Source organism: Micrasema longulum, unplaced genomic scaffold (genome assembly GCF_059751315.1).
Source record: "Micrasema longulum isolate JH-2025_06_02 unplaced genomic scaffold, ASM5975131v1 h1tg000431l, whole genome shotgun sequence".
NCBI lineage: Eukaryota > Metazoa > Arthropoda > Insecta > Trichoptera > Brachycentridae > Micrasema > Micrasema longulum.
In genome coordinates this window covers 235,057-258,080 of record NW_028277631.1, presented here as the reverse complement: position 1 = coordinate 258,080, position 23,024 = coordinate 235,057, and the positions used below count along the sequence as shown (strand labels likewise).

Below are 23,024 nucleotides of genomic sequence, written 5' to 3'. Positions count from 1 at the left end.
TAAAAAAAGTATGTTTTTGAATGTTTAAAGACAACATTAGTTGTTTTATGGATCCCAATCAGATTATTTCATTAAATTCCTTATAATTTCTACCCATTTATTTCTTTTTACTGGAATATTAACTAACATTTAATACAGTTTGCAAAATCGCATTCCTGACTAAAGTGCATCCCTGAGCAGGAGTTTGACATTTGCTAAAAGAATTCTTTATTTGAAAATAATTGATTATTTTATGTTTTAAAATTCAAATATAAACAAGTACTTAGGTACCTACTTAAATTCAATATTTGAATATCTATTACTTTTAGATTTGGAATTCAATCATAAACAAGTACCTACTTACCAATGAAAAGTTACAACATCTTTTTTACGTTTATCCGAACGGTTTTTACTAAAGATTTTTTAGTAATTTTTTGTAAGTATACTTAATTATGTTTAATTTTAAGAGAAAACGCGGTCTGATTTTTCTTCATGCAAACGTATTCGCGTATTTTCTCTCTGAATTATGGCACTAGAGAAATATTTTTACAATAACAAAAAACTATCACGTCGATTCCCCGTAAGGGTGGCAGAGAGGATAGAACGCCACATCACTCTATCTTTGCATTTAGATCTCGCTTCCTCTACATTCATAGATCTTCTCATGCACGCGCGCCGATTATTCCGACTTTTACCGTGTCCTTTTTCAAGTATTTTTTGGATTTGGTCATGCCATGTCTTTCCCGGTCTTCCTCTTTTTTTGCATCCATGAACATTCGCATCGTAAATATTTTTAGCCGTCCTTTTGTTGTACATTCGCTCTACATGTCCAAACCAGCGCAGAGCTCTTTTTTACACATTATATTATATTAACAAATGGCGTGTCCCTATATTGTTTCGTTTTTTAAAAAAAGCGCACACCTATTTATCGAAATTCTCTGTCCTCACAATTTATCTAAACCGAAACACAAAAATTATAATATATACGTACGTATCTAATTTAGACGAAATACAATAATTGATATCAAACTTTCGATTGTGTTCATTTAATAATATCAAACTAATAAACTTCAATCTGTTTTCAATGCAGCAGCAAGGCTTATTACGGGAGTAAAAAATATTCTCACATCTCACAACATCTTCGAGATTTACACTGGTTAAAAAACCCAGAGAGAATAAAATACAAGCTGTGCTGGACAGTATACAAATCCCTTCATAAAATGGCTCCAAAATACCTATCGGACCTTTGTATTAGGGAAAATACATGTCAAAGAAAATCTAATCTAGGTCAGCATTTGATTCAGGAAGAGGAAAACTCGTCGAAATCCGGCGCTCCCCAAACACTAGATTCGGAGATCGTGCTTTTGCCGCTGCCGGCCCCTCTGCCTGGAACCAATTGCCTTTAAACTTACGAATCATCGACAGTTCCAGTCAGTTCAGATCCCAACTAAAATCCCACTTCTTTAGACTATCATACCCTCAATTTTAAATCTGGAAATATAATATATCACTTTAGTTTAGTTAGAATGTAAGTTTAGATATACAATTGTAAAGCGCCCTTGAGGTGATTTTTTACAAAAATGGCGCTAAATAAATCAGCCAAATATTATTATTATATCAAGAACTCAAATCTGGCAATAGCAAAGCATTGCCGGGTTCAGCTCGTATATTTTGTTTCAGATTTATTTAATCGTTGAAATAAATTTAAAGGCGTGGAATTCTTGATATCCCCTCACTTGACATTGTCACGGACGTCAGGCGGAGACACCGACTACCGACGCCGACGTACCGACACGGGAAACAGAATATCGGATATAACTGACTGAATGCAACAAGTGAACGGATTGATTTAACGCCGGTGTTAACAGCTCTACTACACCATTCACCGAGGATTCGACAAGTGACGAGATCACCACTTGAACGTAGTTATGCAGAAAACAGCCACTCCACAATTTGGAAAAAAAAGAAGATTTGATTTTATCGGGTGCGGTAAGGTCAATTCTATGTTCTGCTAAAAACAGCCAGACGGCGCTTCATACAAAATACTCTTAAAATCACCATCTGAAAATGGCATCAATCACTTTTCAATTCGCAGAAAACACCTTCAGCACTAGAAAAATCTTACGGTACTTTAAAAATCGTTAAAACTTTAAATTTGTTGCAACAGGAGGAAAAAATTTTTTGAGAAGGGAATATGGAAGTCTAGGCATTTACAGGGATCATGGATCATTACAGGGATCATCACCTGTCATTGTCTGGTTTAAGTGGCCACGTTATACTCTGTGTAACATTCACCAATCTGCCCATATTTTAACATCCACATTCCCACAACTCTTCCATCTGTTGACTTTTGTGAAGTAAGAGCTGAAACCTTTATCATGTGGGTGAAACTCATCCGGCTGAACCAATTCCCTACTAGGCAACGCCTGAAAACAATTTATAAAATCCAATTTTTATACTCCTTCTTTCACCAGTTTGTAAATTCAACAATGTTTTGAGAACCTCGATTATTAGCTCTCCGGCTATCCCTATGCCAAAAATCACGCTAATCGGTCGCTCCGTTACGACGTGAAAGAAATACAAACAAACAAACTTCCACATTTACAATATCGGTATGGATACTAACATTAATAATACCTTAAATTTATTTTAAATAAAACACTTTGAATTTTTTAAAACACATACGAGTTTAATATAATAACACTTAGTTTCAGGTGTTCTGAATTACCCAACATCAGGTGTAAATATAAACTGAACTAAAATACATAGATTAGTACTTAGGTACTGATAGGGTCGGGTGGAAGGGTTGAGGCAGTGTGAGGTGGAGGGGGTAGGGTTTCCCTAATCAAAGGGAATATTGATAGCAGGGTTGAAGAATTTTAGAATATAATATTATTGATTAAAGTTTTGCCTGAATTTAAACCTTTTTGGATTTGAATATTTTTTAAGTTGTTTATTATAATACCTTTATTTGAGACAGAACGTAAAAGTTTGATTTAATGTGAATGAAAATAATGATTTGTATCCATAATATGGTTTGCAAATTCAGAAAATATATTGCTAAAAAATCCACGGCAGTGTTCATTAACTCTAATTTCAAATTTCTCGCAGTTCATAATACCTACTAACACATTATAGTTTGAAAGTGAAAATTCTTGAGTGATACTTTAATCCACAAATTTGGAAAATTCAGTGACCGGTTTCATCGCTTTCGCAACATCTTCGAGACTGGTATCTTTATTAAGGAGTTCAATGTATTTATACAAAACAGAGGTAAGGATAGATAATTCAAAATTGTATAAAAGTAAATTAAATAAAGTTATTTTTATCTTAAGGATCATAATTATTTTTTTCGGGGTTAACTAATGAGTTGATATAATGCTATTTTAATGAGTTTAAGTATTTTATTTTTGGTGCCCCATCCTTCGTGAGTGTGGTTTCGAACCGGTCACTGGATTTTCTGAATTTGTGGATTGAAGTATCACTCGTCTTTTATTTATATAATAAACTTACTAACACAGTTCATTTTATACTAATACACCTTTAAACATGTCTTTTTTTTAACGGTGAATTTGTTGAACATCCAATACATCACGAAAATCTGATTAAAACAAGCAGTACATAGTTTAAAACGAAATCCAGTAGCTTACGAAGGGGCCACATTCGTTTTAAACTGCTTAGCTTATTCGCTACTCGCGAAACGGGCCGTTTACGTCACATTTTGAGCGATAAGCTATTAATCTTCATTTCCTCTTCGCCATACGCGGGAACCGATAATAATTGGGGGTGTGGGCCAGCGGGGGCGAAACGAGGGGGATGTGAAAATTCAGGTGTGCGCACAGGATAGGAATGTGCTACACTCACAACAATTTTGGAAGAAACTGTTCACAATATTCTCGGCACGCATGCTTAACTTTTGGGTGGCTGTGATGTCAGACTAGTCTACATACGATACGAGATTTATACAATACTTTTGTACGCAGTAACTTGGAGTTTGCTTCCGCTGTGTGGAGACCACAATACCTAACAAACATAGAAAGGATTGAAAATGTTCAACGATTTTTTTTTAAATACCTAGATTATAAAAACAATAAAACGCTTTGCACTTACAGTCAATCTGCTAAACACAATGGATTTTTTACCCTTGAAAATAGACGAACTATATCTGAATTATGCTATTTATAAAAATTATTAAATAATAAAGTAGCTTCTTTTAACCTTCTATCCAAAATAAATCTCAGTGTCGCCTTTCGCGTGACAAGAAATAAGTATTTATTCCATCTGCCAGTCTGTAGCACTAACTATGCTCAACACTCTTTCCTATAACGTTCTTGCTCTAACTATAATGCTTTTTTCATCTATGGATATATTTAAAACGCCCCTTAATTTATTTAAAAATACCGAGGACACTTAACAATATACTTTTTTTTAAATATGTTTACATGTGAGAATATACAAAGATGACCTTATAATATACAGAGAGAAAGAACAACATGATTGTTTTAAACACTACGTATTTATTTTTATGTATTTATAATTTATGTATATATTTACCTATATAATTTATATTATAAATCGCAAAACAAAAGAACAAAAACTTAGCATAAACTTTACATTTAGGGAGCAGGTGATTCAATATTGGTTTGGGCGAATGAGACAAATCATTTTACTTCTACCCAGCTCCACTATCCATTTTTATAGCCTTTTTGAAAATTTTACACATACTAATCGTTTTAATTGACAGTGGAAGCAGGTTATAGATTTATATCTCTCTTATGTTGATGAAGTTATATTTTTTATGATCTTCGAATGGACATTTTCACACCGGATTAGAAAAGTAAAATTTGTATATCTATGCTCAATGTTAAAACAAAAAATATTTATCCTTGCAACGCGAAGAATGAATGTGACGCCAATACAACAATAAATATGAATAAGAGAGAGCGCGAAGACAGAACTCATAACAAGGATGACAGAGGCGTTGTTCTGTGGTCGGTGTTTGTGTGAAACAGATTCAGTCAGTTATTGACAGTGGCGATTGATGACAGTGGTGATGATTTTAAATTTATTTTGCTACAACATGGCTAAATTATATAATTATTAAACAGTATGTATGCCTACGTGTTTACGTATTGATGTTTTTCTTGTTTTGATCACACCGAATACACGCCAATTTTCGGAGTTAATGCGGAAGAATTTTTTGTGTTCTCATCGGAAATCGAACCCGGAACCTTTCGTGCGTGAGTCAAGCGTCTTGACCACTGCACCGAGGCCGCCATCATATTATCAGCGCTATGATTTTTTAAAGTTTTTTATTTCTGAAATTACTCCGCGTGTGACGTCTCAAGTTCTCTTCCGCTTCCTCTCGGCCAGTTCTGCCGATTGGTCCGTTGACGGTAAGTAAAACGGAAATCTTCCACAACTCTCTTATCGTTGGTTGATTCATATGAACTAGCGACGTCGTTGAAAGTAGTTTGTTTTTATTAAAATATTTTTTAGTACATTTTGAAGAACCTTCGCCGTACAATTTAATGCTCTAATTTTTACAGCGCGTGAGAAAATATTTTTTGTCTCGTAGGGCTGTTCCTCGTTCAGCAGCTAATCGTCCGGACACAGAACCACTGAACTAAACTAGACAGACTACCGAACCGAGCGACCCTGCTTAATGTAATAGCGTCGGTAATTGAATGAGTCGAGTACGCTCCATAGGCCGGTAAAAAGGATAATGGATTTACGATGTTTTTAAATTGCGACCCCTCTTCGTGACATTTTAGATCGAATCATAGTTAATAGTCAATTTATGATTATTTTTGCACAAGCTACTAAAGTGTGTCGGATAGTAGTTTTAATTCAATGAGGCGAAGTTCTAGAAAAGGACTTCTGGCTGTTTACATTCATTATTATTATTATGATGTTTAATTTGTATGGCGTCATTTTCGTATTTTTTTATTTTATTTATTTCGAATACAAACAGATGTACAGGTTAATTTTTTTTTTTTTAACTATATAAAATGTAGACATAGTAGGGCCTGCTATCCAATTATATGTATTCACTAAACAATACTATAATAAATGTAATAATGTGTGGTGTCCTCAGTATTCCATACACAAGATAAGGCTTAAAAATATTCAGAAAACATTTTTGAGACATCTCAATTGGAGATCCAGATTTACGGACCTTAACTATAAAACTTCTTGTCATAACATAATATACTTAGTCTTGAGGATCGTCGTTTGGTATTAGATATGGGGATTTTACATGATATTCTCAATAGACGTCTTGATAGTCCTGTTCTGGTTTCTGAGTTGGCCCTTAATGTACCTGGCTACCGCACCCGTCACACGAATCTATCTCTTTTCCATGTACCTACAGTTCGCACCAACTATGCACAGAACTCTCCTCTGATTCGCTTGACGCGTAATTATAATGTATTTTTCAATAACACAGACATATTTAAATGCAGTTAACTCCCTTTTAAAACCAAAAAAAACTATTATATGAAAAAAATTATGTTTCTTTATAAAAAAAATTTTTTTTACATTATACATTTAAGTTGTTTCTATTCACTCATATCAAACACAAACTCACCCTGTCCATAAACCTACCCTCACACCCATATACAATCACACACATATTCACATACCTCCCAAAACCACACTACCTTTTTTTACTCACGCATCCTTACACAAAAAAAACTCGCACACATGCACTTCTATGAATTGATATCTAACTGAACTGTATTTATGTGGAAAACTGATTTAGCTTTATTTTATGTTGACCGCCACACACGTCTATTCTGGCATACCAGACTTAAAATTTTGGTTTATCTAATCATGCCACGTCTTCCTTGGTCGTCCTCGTCTCACGTTACCGTTCATTTTCGCCATATATACATAGATATACTATATATTAAAATAAGAGAAATATGGACGAAACAAGGAGATACTGGGAAGGAAAAGAAGGAAATTGATAAGGAGTGGTGAAGGATGATTGAAGGAAGTAAAAGTGGAAAATTGAATTTGATTTAATGATCAAATAAATGATGAATGAAGAGCAAGAAAAGAGACAAAACGGCTATTCTCTGTTATTCTAAATCAAGCCTATTAGTTATCTTCTGTACCTATTGTATGGAGCGTTAAATATATCAAGACTATTTTTTTTTGTTGTTAAATACTTCACATATACGAGGGATCGTAGAATGTTTCCGATGATTGCTTTAATTTTACGACTATAGAAAATATCAGAGAGTCTAGTTGGTCTGGAGGGGGACACGGTAAGCAAGAAGATTATTGAGTTCTGGGAAATCAAATTTATTATTCACAATTTTGTAAAGCAGGATCTGATCGAAATATAATACCTCAAGGGCGCTTTACAAAGTGACTATATAAAGAAATAAATTTTATTTTAACTTTTTTATTTCGTAATTTCAGAAAAACAATGTACTTTGTCATCACATGCTAAGGATTTATTCAAATGATTTAGAGAACAAGTGATTTTAATATAACAATTTTGAGATTAATTACATAATACTCGTATGTATGACATCGCTTTTAGCTTTTTAAATCTGTAATTTATGAAAAACAATGTACTTTGTCACCACAAGCTAATAATTTATTCAAATGATTTAGAGAACAAGTGGGTTTTAAGTTTCTTCCGAAACATCACTTCACTCTCACAGCCTCACACCTATGCTAGGAGAGTATTCCATGCCGTACGGCCTGCGACCGCAAATGCGCGTTCGCTGAATTTAGTGCGCTGTTTGAGTAGAGGTATAATAACTTTTCCTCTCGACGTAGATGTAGCTGATCTAAGCTAAGCGTAAGACGTCTGTCAGCTAGTTCATCTGGAATGCAGAGTTCCCTTAGATATTCTGGAGCAGAGTTGTGCAGTGACTTCGACAAACAGAGTTTGTAGTTCCTTTTTATTTTATTTAACTTTTCGTAGATAATGTTATTTGTACATTGGCGGGCTTATTGCCAAATGGCAATTTTTTAGTTTTTAGCAAAATAATAGTTTTATTTTTATAATTCAAGTTACAGAACATATTTAAAACCTTGTGTGGAAAACGTAGTCAGTGTAATTCCCGAAGCAGTGGAGTGATATAACTGAACTTGGAGATTCCAAAAATAAGTTTCGCTGCGGCATTCAATACAGACTGTAGGCGAATCATTTTATTCATTGGTAGACCTGCGTAGACACCATTACAATAATCGACTGTAGACACTACAAACGCATTTATTAATTGACGGGCGGCATCCACTTGTAAATTTTTGCGTATGCATTTAATCTGTCTCAGCTGGTAAAAAAAGCATGAACTTATCGTTTTACTAATTTGAGCGTAGAGCGAACATTATTACGTAGATGTCGTTTTGCTCCTCAGAAGCCTGTGCGTCTCGTAAAGCTCTTTAAAAATTGAAACTAGCATTCGAGAGGGTATAAATAAAGCAGGCAGAGGGTTTGGGGTCTAGGGGGTTTGGGGTCTCCTTCGTCATCTGATGTAGTAAATTATTTAGATATACCTGTACGTAGTAAACCTTCTAGAGAGAACTTCATTGTACTCATCCTTACACAATTTATGTCATCATTCCATTTCCCTATTCGCACTCAGTGGTGCACAGGGCACTGCATTGGTACCCAAATTGCAGCGCATCTGAACATTTTTTGTTACATGAAAGATAACGTACAATTATTATTAATGTACATACTTTAAAAATAATTTTAAAAAAGGATTTATGGTATTTTCATTAAATTGTTTCGCAACCGAGTAAAAAATATAATAGTAAAAATTAACGAAGATTTTAAATTATTTCTTAAGTTTTTTACAAATACGCAAGACTTTTTTTGCGTTTTGCTAATCGAATCCGTACCTACATCTGAAAAATTTTTTTTTTTACACGATTTTTAAAAGTAATTATGGCGTTTGTTTTAAAAATTATAACATGTATGAAACATTGAGATATACTCGTAATATATAGAGATGACACTCCATACAAATCCGAGCAAAAAAGTCGTCCACAGAGGAAAGGGAATGATCAGCGGAGGGAGCAAGTGTCGTCACGTCATATCACGTCGACTTTGGCAAGCAAAACACGAAGTACAGTAAAAAGCAAGGACTGTTTACATCGGTCTACCGTAAGTTCTATTCAGCATACGCGTCATCTTTGCTTGTCGTTTAACTATTCGCCCGACTAACTAAGCAGAACAAAGACAGGAGATAACTCACGAATAATAAGTACTGGTAACATATTAATAAGACGTTTGTTGACATTAAAATAGCTTTTTTTAACAAGTATTGATTAAAATCAGAACATTTTATTACTGGTGACAGGTTCGATCGCTTTTCTAGATCAATTAGTGCTGTATCTTAGCGTACATATAGGCATGTTAGTAATTGCGAGGAGACAAAAGTTCAAAAGTAGCCTCAACAGACTTAAGTCCGTTTTATCAAACATGTGCCAATTGGCTGCAGGTCGACCATATATCGCACGCTTACTATTACTTTAGTTATATACCTCAATGGTATGAAATAACTTTTAATGGAAAAACTGGCCTTTTAATTGTTTTTAATTTGTAAAATGCGTATATACTATTTCGCCATATTTTCTAAGGTTCACAGCGATATAATAATATTAATAATATACATTTAGCTGTGAATAACGTTGCAAAAACAGAGCAGATATTATTATTTTAGATTTATTTATTTAATTGGGTAAACAAACAGTATGTACAAAAATATTGACAATTTCTTTGTATATAATTGTAGAACACTCATGCATACACAAAATAAGTTTTTACACTTAATACAGTAATTTAAATTATGTGAAATATCGTCGCTTAAGCGGCAACATGACCAATCTCATGTTTTTACCAGATTGAGATAATTATGTAAAAAGCTTTGTAGCCTTCTGAATCGACCTGCATACTCAATTTTGACAAACTCCCACTAGAGGCGCCACAAATCGACTCATATTAACATGACATATCATAATTTTCTAGATATGACAAATATCTTATTCAGTTTTTGTCTTTCCTGTAAAGTGCAAAAAAGTGAGATATGTCATGTTGCCGCTGAAGTGAAGTATAATAAATGTAAAAAAACGAAAAAAAAAATATGATCGAAAATGCCCTAACAAGGCGAAACAATTGTCACGAAATTTTTGTTTTATTATTTGTAAAAATAAAATAAAGTGTTCAGTAGACTCAAATCAGTGTTTGATTTCTAATATTATAAAGCTAGGGTTTCCTAGGACAGCGGTGCCCGTAGTTTAACGGCCGTAGTGAACGGTGATGCAGTGGACAGCCGTCGTAACGGTGACTAGAGTGTGGTTTCCTAGGAAAACGGTATTATCAACACCATTTAACACCGTTTACCTCGGAAACCACTCTCTAGTCGACGTTACGACGGCTGTCCACTGCATCACCGTTCACTACGGCCGTTAAAATACGGGCACCGCTGTCCTAGGAAACCCTAGCTTAAGTTTAAATATGGAGTTCTACAAAATAAACACCAAATCAATCAATAAAAAATATGTATATAGCAATAAAGTTAAATATCTGCTTCTGTCAAAATTTCTATGATTTTTGACCTAAATTTACATACATTGTCACAAAAAATATCAGCCTCGGTAAATCTAGTGGTTTTTTTTGGTCGCATATTCTAGGTATTGAAGATTGTTTTAAATAGTTTGTTGACGCGTTTTCTGTGTAAAACAGAAGATTTTGTCTCGTCGGTCTAGATCAGAGGTGCCCAAACTTTTTTGTTTCGTAGACCCCTTGCCATGTTTTTCGGTTTTTGGTAGACCCCCTACTTACCTGATATTGATTTTTCATAAATTTCTAACTGTAGTGAAGTTTAGTGTTAAAAACTTAAAGTTAAAACAAATGTTAAGTTTTATACATTTATTAATTGAATTTAAATTGAAACTACTCAAAATAAAATTTTGCATCTGTTATATAAAATAAAGGTAACATAAAATAAACTAAGCAATAAGTAAATGTTTTTAGTGGGAAGGATGAACCTGATGCTTTAATAATAAATTATCAACATTTGGCGTCAATTTTGTCAGGTTTAATCTTAAATCTCCTCGGCCAATGATGTCCAGTCTGTTTCTTTTTTTCGTTAAGAGATTGGTAACAGCGCTGAACCCCCTTTCCACTAGGTATGACGATGGAAAGGAAATTAAAAATTTGCTCGCTATATTCCATAATACAGGATAAGTAACGGGTATGTTTTTTTGCGGCCAGAAGTACGGAAGTACTATCAGTGTATGTTGAGATCCACTATCGTGGACCCCCATTTTCATTTCATAAACCCCCAATTTTTTTTTCGTTGACGTAGACCCCTTGCAGGTTGTCATAGACCCCTGGGGGTCGATATAGACCACTTTGGGAATCACTGGTCTAGATGGCACACGGAATGGAAGTATTTCTAGTAGGTTAGGAGAATCAATTTTATTATTTATTTATTAATTTGAATAGATCAGCAACATATCGGCAATGCATCATCAGGTACCGCTATAACTTTATAACTAACTGCTAACCTTGTTGAATACGACCGTGTTCTGATCTCTGTAGGTTCTGATTTCCCATAGAATTTCTGGCTTTGATACGTGAATGCTCGAAGAGCGAACATGCCACTGCACAGGCGCAACGACATGATAGTATAATAGGACGCTAAACTCTAGTTCCAAGTTCCAACCCATTGTTGAAAACACAGGATGTACTCTTGTTTGCGAGTTGATATATAGTAGTAGAACTTCACACGAAATCGGACTATAGGCAAAGCATAGTCGGGTTTGGTAAATAAATTAAGTTTTAAGCATGGTCTGAAGGCTTATTCTGTGACAATAGGGAAATATCACATATTGCGAATACCGATAAAAATATATAAAATTGATTAAGAATAATTAATTGTATTTTCAAAATCAATATGGATATTGTGGGGGAATGTTTTCATACATAAATGTAAAAACGAAATTCAGTAAAAAAAAGTTCGTAGAAAGCCTGGGTTGTTGTGACGTCAGGATTCGTGATATTGTTCTACACAAATTTCAACGGCCGCGAACAAATAAATATGAATCGTGACGTATTAGGGACGTGGCCAATGGAATCACCGTTTTAGCGGGAATTCAAAATTACAAATTTGAAAGTATTTTTTATGCTACTAATAATTAGCAAAACAAATATTTTTTCACTGGACAGTATTTCATAGGCCTCATTACTTTTAAAAAAATTAAAAAGTAAACGAGATATTTCCATTTTCGTTTCGTAAGTTCGTTCGTTCGTCATATATCCGTTTCATTCTAAAGCAATCAAAACTATTTTTCACTCTCGCTACGTCTCAAACGATACGAATGAATTTACGAAATTATTTACAGCGTAAGGCCACAGACTTTTTGTAGGAAATCTGCTTGCACAGTGGGAAACTGTGCAACTTAAGTTAAATTTAGAGAATATAACTAAATGGGTATATTTATAATAAAGCCCAGAAATCACAAAAAAACTTTGGACTGGTAAAAAGTAAGGAAATCATAGGATTTAGCTATTTTCAGCGCCTTTCTTAGTGAACGAAGAAAAATTCTGAAAGTTTCGTTTTCCAAAAGTAATACAAGCATTTTAAATTACACGAATTTAGTGGTATTTTTTAAAAATTCTATGTTATATTTTGCCTCTAATAACCGTTTAAAAAAATTAAATAGTTAAAATATTTTACTTCAAACACTTTTTTATGGGATAAGTGGGTATATTTTTTAAGAATAATATTTTTGTTGCAAATATTTAATATCTACATTATCATTCGGTCTAGCCATATTTTTCAAATTCATACTTATGCTAATTCTCCTGAAGTAGGCTATATTGTAGGGTATTTTATTTGGTTGTAATACATAGGTGTTTTTTAAAAATAAAATGAGGCAAAATCCTGTTCTGTGCGCTGTACTGACGTCATAAGCAAAATGCCAGCTTTTTGACGAAAATCACAAAAAGTATAAGGTTTAATCTACAAGAAATTTCGCACATTCTTCAGTATTCGTCATAATTTGTCCATCAAGTTTGCACTTACATATAAGCTTTGAAAATCTGATTATGTGATAATTTACATAACAAAAATCACACACCGTTTAGTTTATTTAAAAAAAAACTGAATATTTACCTAGGTAGTTTATCTAAGTTATATTATTTTTGAAAACAAGGCGGGTCCAATCAAATAGACGATTACGTAATTTGAACCGCATTTTTATTCATGATCAGTGTGAAATTCCGGTGTAAAAAAACAAAAATAAATTATTGTGTGCGCTTTTTATCGATTTTCCCGTTACGTCGTGGACTTGTGACATCAGCGAATTCGGCTGGCCAACAGTTTACATCATCAAAATGATGGAGTCAGACATTTATGGCAATAAGTCAAATCGGCCTTATTTCAAATACAAAGTTGTATCTAATATCATCTACTAAAATGTGTTTACACTTCTCAGGAATACAAATTATTGATACACAAAAAAGTTTTTTTTACCAGCTTCGGAGAATTTTCTGTGACAACTTTACTGGTACTGTATAATAGAGGCAAATTAGCTTTAATATAAATGAATTCTATTAAGATATCCGATATACGAGCACTTATAATGTCAGATGAGCTAAGAGTCACAACGGGGCAAGAGGATTAAAAGCTCACCTATTAAAATCTATAGGATTAAGGCTGCAGTCTGGTAAAACGCACGCAAAATGAGGAAAACATACGATTTTGCCATTTTAAAGCGAATGTTTTTTATAATCGCGCAATAACAAAAAAATAAAAAAAAACTTAAATTAGATAAAAACTATTTTTAGAGGTATTTCTGTTAAAAAATATACTTAAAAGTTTTATGTAACTAAAATATAATTACTTTTGGACCGGCAGATTTCGCCGTTTTAAATTAAGACTAAACTTAGGTATCTGGGATCTCAATAAAGACTAAGTTTTCAACTAAAATTTGTTGTAATAATTTGAACATGAAAGTGGCCAAAGAAAAAATTTTAATATTTGTTTTTGAAAAAAATACAAGAATTTTAAATCACATACATTTTTGTGACATTTTCCTTTATTTCTACGTAAAATTATGCCTTCGGTAATACTTAAAAAAATATATATTTATTAAAATATTTTAGTTAAAACCTTTTTTTATAGAATTGCATTCTCCTTTTTTTAAAGAACATAATTCTGGTTGTAATATTCCATTTCTAACAATATCTTAATTACGTTTTTATTACCTTCATGTTGTGGTAAAGTGGGGTTCGAAGCACGGACCTGTGATCCGTGAGTCCGACACACTAACCACGGACAACAACCCGGTTTATTTTTCCACAATTCTATTTGATTAATTTAAACATGTTTATTAATTACGAGAGATGGGACGACTCCAATGGTTTCCAACATTTCTAATGGTTTGAAACGGTGGAATTGCGATCTTGGAAAAATAAAGTGAAAACAAAAAGACCATGTTTTGGTCGCTTCAACGACTAATAAAAATGCAATAAAACATCATACACAATGTCTCGCTTTGTGGGGAGCCTAAAACTGAATATGTGCCTATATAAAACAACATAAAAAATGAATAAAAATTAAAGAAGACCAGTGAAGGAAGTGCACTTAAAATGCCTAGACGTTGGCAGTAAAAAGTCGATAAAAAGAACACGAAGAGTCTTGTACAGCTATGAAAGAAAAGTTTCATGTTTTTTGGTTCTAACTGAGTAGGTAATTAAATCAATCCATGTGCTGAGAGATGCGAAAACTAAATTTATAATCTCCGAGAGAAGATTCGTGCAGGCAAGTATAGTAGGTATGTTAGAAGTTAACAGAACGTTATTTTTTATTCTAAAAAATACACATGTATTCTTGCAAAAATATCATAATTAAAAATTGTGGGAGTTTATAAATAAGCACAATTTCTTATTTATATGGGAGTTGCTTATTTGTTGCCTCGTTTATTGTGTACAAGGCTTGGCTTATATTAGCTGCAAAAGGTATGTTCCTTATAATTACTCTGACTGTAGTGTGAGGATCTGGTTAAATAATCGGCTGTGGCCTTGTTAAGGAACTTTAACCGATTTTTAGTTAAAATTGATAACATCATAATCAATGTGTTGAATTAGGTAAAAAAAATAAAGCACTTAGTAGGTTGAGAATATTGAGATCGGTACATGATCAGTGATCAGTAATTTCCCATCACTATTTATCTGAGTTTGACAGCTGTCATTCTAATCATCTTACATTTTAAGGACTATAATTTATTGTATCCAACATTCGATATTATGTTTAGATCATCATGAAAAAAATTAGGCGGTGTGACTGCAAAAAATCCGATATTTTGTAGAAATACATCAATATTATGCGATCCATTACATCTATCCGTCTATCGAATGTAGCAATCAAGTTGTGTATGATACTCTCATTAGCATTAAATCCCTGACTCTTAGCCTCAAATCCAAATTTGTGGATCACTCGTCTTTTATTTCTATAATAAATACCAGACTTTATTTAATTACTACAATAAACATTCCACAACTTAAATCACATTTAATTCGTCATACTTTCAGACATCTTCTTAATTAGGTGTGGAAAAGAAAAATACTAATTTAAAATATAGAGTTTGCTTCCTGTGCCTCAATTATGATGGGAAGATAAAGACGTCATATCTTCACCTTGACTGTATAGTTGAGAATAAATTCCCTCTAGCGATTATAAAGATATACTACCGACCCCCCACCTTTTTTTTTCTTTTCAACGAACTTTTGAGTAGGTACATCGATATGAAAAAAGGGGAAACGTAGGTCACGGTACACATATCGACGCTCTAAAAAGACATAGCTTCAGTATGACGTCATAGTTGAAGATAAAAGTCTCCTTACCGACTATAAAGGTACACTACCGATACCCCCACCATCAAGTTTTGATGTAAGTACATCGGTTTATACCGACGGGTCTAGAACCCCTCAATTAGTTTATATACGCATTAAAAGTGTCAAAAAATTTGTTCCACCGAGCAATTTTTCCTTTAATTATGATTTATTAAAAAATTCAATCGTTTTGAGTTTGGCACTTTTTTCCTTAAAAGCCTATTAAAAATATGAGAGAGAAATAAGTCAATTTTGAAGTCGACATAACTGTCACTTTAATACAACGCTCGCCTAGGTGTGAAAATAATGCAGCTAGATTCTGTCCTATTAACAAATAAGAGTATCTAGGCGTTAGAAAGTTACCACTCTAAAAAATAATTGAGTTATTATATTTTTTCTATCTGTTTTACTATCTTTCTTAAATTGGGATTTATTAGAGTTTATAATCGCTTAGAAGTGAGCACTTTTTATTACATAAGCCTATTTAAACTATAAATGAGAACTATTTTAAATGTTAATGACGTAAGGAACGCGGACTAATTGTTTGCAGTCATTCCATTGGCTTGTTTCGTTCATATGATGTCGATATGACAAGTAGGTAGAACATACCGAGGTAAGATACAGATAGTACAGAAGTTTAGTATACCGCCTCGATATATACAGATGAAGATAGCGTTCATAATCGAGGCACTGCTGTTGACTGTTGATTCGCCCATGGCCTATAACTCCCGTCACCAAGTGTAGCATCTTGCCACTGCACAGTACCGAGTACCGAGTGACGAGTGATAGATAAAACATGGCATACGTTGAAATGTAAACACTATGCGGTGCGCGGTGCGGTAGAAACACTTATGTACAACTTGCTCGAGACATTCGAGTAGTTTGTTGTTAGATCGATAACTACCCGCTACCCGCAATCTCTTCATCACACAACATACAGTTACTTTATCGGTAGAAGATGCTATAATGATAAAAAAGTACAAAATATTTGTGTTATGTTGCGGATGCCAGTGAAACGTTTTTTCTTTACAGTGAATAGCTACGAGGAAAAAAATAATTATCTTCATAACATGACCCATATTTCAGATTTAGGCGCGTTGTTGACGACCATTTTTATTCCGTGAAAACGGGTCGATGAGAAACGGGAGTCCTTGTTTGACGATCCGTTTATTAAACTAGCCCATACAATAATAATAAAACTGTCCAACGGACAACAAAAAACGGCCGTTATTAACTAAAAAAAAAAATTGATTTAACTTTTTGTACATAATGTAAATTGTACATTGGCGGGCGTATTGCCAAATGGAAAATTCTTCCAACCAACCAATCAAAAAGTTATTTTTTGTTTTGTACACCATTTTGTGAAAAGGACCTAAATTATATTGTTATGGTATTTGTTAAAATCAATATGGTGTAAAGTTTCTGCAAAACAAGTTTGGTAAAATTTTCATTGAAAATAAACGAAGAAATGGTATTTTTCAATAAAAGCGGCGCTATTTATGAATAATTTATTTATTTATTTATTCACACTCTTTATCAAAATACAATTCCATATTCACTTTGCCCAGCTAACAAGGGTACATACCCCGTTCCAAGCTAGGCAATTACATTTTAATATATTATAATACTTAACAAATTAATATAGAGCACAGACAAACAAAATATAAACTTATTCGGATACACATTTTGATTCATATACATACAGACATACACATATATACACACATGTATATATAAATATACACATATATACACATGTACATACACACACACGTACATACACCCATGCGCATACACATACATACATTCATAAAAACATAAACAATTTATTTATGCGAAACTTCATGGTTGTCATCTATAAATATATATTTTTTAAATTATTCCTTATTTTTTATATTTTATTTTTGACATCCAGTAAGGTTCTCCAATCCGTGGCATGCATCAACTTTTCTGACTCCCTACGACCAATGTCATGAAAGAGCGAGGTCAACACCTTCCGTAACTTGACAACACTCCCGTCTTTCCACGATTCTGGCAAAAGGTTATGGACCTTTTTGCCTACGTTATAGTGTTGTCTCGATGCCAGAACAGTGTTGACCCCTTCACTTAGTATCAGATCCCTATTAGAGTATCTTGTATTATGGTTGTGGTTGACGCTTGGGTAAATGTCTCTCTTTATGTGTGTAACCACTACCGTTCTCAATATAAACTGTTGAATAATATTCAGTACTCTGAATTCTTTGAAGAGCAAGTCACTTGGATAGCGAAATGTTTTTTTTAAAATTACTCGGATTAAAGATTTTTGTGCAATTGCTACAGGTTCAAGGGCGGTTTTTGTGCAAGCTCCCCAACCAATTAGACCGTAAGTCAACACAGAATTAGTTTCATATTTTCGTTTAGAATCACCTTAAGCCCGATGTCCCTTATTAAGCGCCGGCAACTGTACATGTGATCCTGTTTTTTTTTCATTAAACAGGTCAGTAGTCAGGAGGTCCAATTACAGTAGTGAAATACAGCAAAGAGCACCCAGGCTTGAGAAAAATAACTTTTTTTTGTGTTTTCTCCGGGAGTGAAACCCGGAACCTGCCATGCGTGGGTCAAGTATCTTAGCCATTATTCTACGGAGGTCGCCAATGTCTAATTACACACGTATTCAGACACAAAACTTAAGACAGATAATAATAACTTTAAGTTAAGTACTTGAGTTTTCAACAACACTTTGATGATGTCGAAACGCTTGCAGACAGGCTGAATTTCCTTCCCTAGGGAGTTATTCAGATCCAATTCTGTTGCAACAGAGAGGAAACATTTTTGAGATGGGAATATGGAAGTTTAGGCATTTACACGGGGTTACGGCCTGTCGTTGGCTGGTTTAAGTAGCCACTTTACACACTGTGTAATATTCACCATTCTGCCTATGTTTAAATTGGAAAATTGTTTTCAGGCGTTGCCTAGTAGGTGAATTGGTTCAGCCGGATGAATCTCACCCACGTGATGAAGGTTTCAGCTCTTTTACTTCACAAAAGTCAACAGATGGAAGAGTTGAGGAAATGTGGATGTTTAAACATAGGCAAAACGGTAAAACAAGCCAACGACAGGCCATAAACCCTATAAATGCCTAGACTTCCATATTCCTATCTCAAAAATGTTTTCCCTCTGATGTACTTGATAATTTATTTGAATACGGGCATTAGAATATTGTTAGATACACAGTATCCGAATATTTGTTAACTGTAAAATTCGATCGCCGTAGACGGAAATTAGTCACAAAAAGGCGTTCAGATTTAATGCGGCACTTTCTTTACACTTCCTTAAAAAAATCGGTGTATAATATTATAACAAGCGATGATTCCGTTGCTAGTTGCTACAATCGGATACTATTTTAATTGGAAAACAACAAAGCCTGAATTACTCATTAAAACTACTTTAAATATCTTCTTTGTATATGTTGTATATAAGAACTATGAACCATGATGTATTCATGTTGAGAAATAAGAACAAAAACTCGAGACAAAGCAGTGAAACTTCACACAGACTTCAGCGATCTATTGATGCAAGATGTAGCACTATCCTCGACTAATCACATGTGCAGTAATCGCCGTCAGCGAGGCGTCTCCGTCACACCACAGCCAACAGGCACACTCTTGCTGTGGATGGAAGACGGTGAGAGATACGTCACATTCTCCCACGGGCAAACTTCCATTATCAACCGCGTCAAGTCCAACGGACGCACCACAGATGAACATCTACGACTTGACCTAACTGAAGGATACGATACAAGGCTAAAAACAAATTGAGACCATCAGATTGTAGAATTGTAGGCAGAGAGGATAAGACGACAGATTAAACGATTCATATAAAACATTGTTAAAAAAATTAATAATTATAACTCGGGTGTAAATTTAATGAAGCGAGTTTTACTGCTCAGACGATCGGACATGACGTTTTAGAAATTCATTAATTTAAAATAAATGGGAAAAAATATTAATTAAATTGAGGTAGCCTGTATTGAATGCCGCAGCGAGAATTATTTTTGGAATCTCAAAATTCAGTCATATTACTCACACGGGAGTTGTTCATATTTCTATTTATTTCAACAGAGAGGCAAAACATTTAAACACAAAACGGATGAATCTCAACCACGTGTATTTTTTATCAATTACACCATACTGAACATAAATACTATGTAGTGGGACTTGTGCTTAAATAAATATTTTTTTTGTGAATAAGAAAATAAATCACAGTTCTATAAATGTTTATATCGAGTCTTCCGTGGTCCCTTGAAATGTTCTTCTCTGTAAAAATATATATATCAACAATAATAGACGCTCCCCAGGGAGTTGAATCTCACCCGCATAAATAAAGGTTTCAGCTCTTTTACTTCACAAAAGTCAACAGATGAAAGAGTTGAAGAAATGTGGATGTTCAAACATGGGCAGAATGGTGAATGTTACACAGTGTGTAAAGTGGCCACTTAAACCAGCCAATGACAGGTCATAAGCCCTGTAAATGCCTAGACTTCAATATTCCCTTCTTAAAAAAGTTTTCCCTCTATGTTGAAATAAATTTAAATATGAACAACTCCCTAGGGAGGAAATCCAGCCGGTCTGCAAGCATTTGGACATACTCAAACATTGCTATCTGTACTCTCTTATATGATAATGATATATTTAATATTTTATTTACGAAATATGTTTTAATAAATAATATTGTAATAAGATGTGTATTTTCTTGAATACACCCTAAAAAAAGAAGATAGTATTAATTTTAATTTGAAGGTACAAAATAAATTATTTGCAATTGCTATCCTTAGTGAATTAAATAATGAAATAAATAATAAATTAAATAAATAATGAAATCAGGCGAGAGTGTAAATCTGAGACAAGTATAATTGATAAGATTAAGAAAGGGTCTCTGAGATGGTTTGGTCACGTAGAACGAATGGACGACGAGAGAATGGTAAAACAAGTATATATGGCGAAAATGAACGGCAACGTTAGACGAGGACGACCAAGGAAGACGTGGCATGAGCAGATAAACCAAAATCTTAAGTCTGGTCATGTCAAAAGCAGACAGAACCGAAGGGCATGTATGACAAGATGTATGAATGTGGAAGAGGCTAGGAGTGTATGCCAGGATAGACGTGTGTGGCGGTCCATTCTCTCTGCCTACCCCTACGGGGAAATGGCGTGATGGTAGTAGTAGTAGCAAAAGCATATTATGAGTTCAATGAAATATCGTTTTATGGGTTGGAAAGACAAGATAATAGGCAAAGCAATTTATTATAATAATGCGGTTTCCCGTTCACAATCAGTATCCGCTAATCGGCAAGCTTTATTTCTAAACGGTGGCGTCCTTCCTGAAGAATTTCCTTTTCGTTTAAATTGATCGGTGTCCGGCGGCCGTTCGACGAATTGGGGCTAACTGACGTCATCGGCGACATCTTGGGTGGGACAAAGTATAAAACAAAAGGAAGGGGAATATTACATAGAAGGATATGAGTATCGTTTCTCGGGTTCGAGCCACGGCCCAGTGCCGGTGGTAGCGTTGACATGGATTCTAATGTAGAAAGAATGCATAAAGAAATTGGCTTGCTCACAGTAAAGCAGCAAATAAAATATTAATAATGGTTTACTAACAAAAAATAACAATTTGTTTCTTTTTTGGATGATACCGTGTGTGTTGGATTTGTTCCGACGTTTCGGCTACCATTGCAGGAGCCATCTTCAGGGTAAACGGGGTGTTTTGTAAAAAAAAGTATGTGTTTAAGTACTAGTAATTTGTGCGGTGTCGCAGCCGGCAGTAGGCACATTTCTATTAATTTTATAGTATGTAGTGATAGGAACCGTGTTGAGTTTAATTTCAGCCCGTCGTCTTTGTTAATGTTATTTGGGTGTCTGTGTATTTCAATTGCCTCTTTTATTATTCGTGCACTGTAATTTCAAAGTTTATGCAAAATTTTCGGTTCAAAGGCGAAAAAATGTCCTATTGTCTATTAAGTGTTCCGCTATTACAGATTTGTCAGGATGCCCAAGTTTACACGCTCTTTTGTGTTCGTCAATCCTTTTCTTTGCTGTGCGCTGACTGCGACACGGTACAAATTATTTGTACTTAAACACAGTTTACCTTGAAGATGGCTCCTGCAATGGTAGCCGAAACGTCGGAACAAATCCAACACACACGGTATCACCAAAAAAGAAACAAATTGATAACAGTGACCGTGATAACCTTCGTACATAATTAAAAAATAACAATTACTTTATCTACTACATACACACTAGGATAATAGATTTCTCTGGATCATGTCTAGTCTGCCTAACTAGGTACAACCTGTTTTAAGGCAGACATTTTTATGCAAAATAAACAATAACATTACTACCTACCAGTTAATTTATTATACAGTTATACAATATTAATTGATACCATTTATTATTCAAGAATGTTTTTAAGTATTTTTTTTTATTTTTCTTGACCTTAACCCAGTAACTATATTTTTTTAAATTTATTTAATTGAATCCGAGTCAAGATTTTGCAATGTTCAGGTAACATATTGAATATTTTGGGGCCCAGAAACCTATAATTTCTTTGCCCGAAATCAGAGTTTGTGGTAGACCCCATGACCCATCCTCTAGTTTGACTTCTGGTAGTGTGGGAGTGTTCCTTTTGGGATTTGGTAGAACAATTTGCTTTCACGAACATTATTATTCTAAAAATAGTGAGGTCACATTTTATTATTAATCATTGTTTACTATGTTAAAAAAAAAGAATAACTAAAATTAATTAATTAATGATTGAGTGTTGTGATTGAATTTTGGTTTTCGGGAAACTAACTCACCGATCAGGAGAACTTACCGAAGAAAATTTGTGACATCACACGTGGAGTAATAACAAAATTTAAAAAATCATAGCGCTGATAATACAATACATAAAAAACATATGTTTTTAATTTTGACTTTGATAGATTTTTTTTTAAACCACTGACTTTCCTTATTTTTGCTATCGAATACAAAACATTAAGTAGATGTAGATTTATTGAACTTTATAATAATGTAAATCCATAATCCAATCGTAACAGTGCTGAAAGAGAATTCAGTGAATGGTTTCAATGCCATTGCAAATGCAGCTATTGGAAATAATCCAAAACAAACACGTTATCGGACGAACACTTTTAATG

The 23,024-nt window shown here is 34.0% G+C and overlaps 1 protein-coding gene across 7 annotated transcripts in view; it reads right to left on the bottom strand.

Moving 5' to 3' along the window:
* Positions 1-23,024, bottom strand: part of LOC148281617 (prominin-like protein) — a 192,185-nt gene that overhangs the window by 99,009 nt on the left and 70,152 nt on the right. The gene's annotated exons all lie outside the window — the stretch shown is intronic.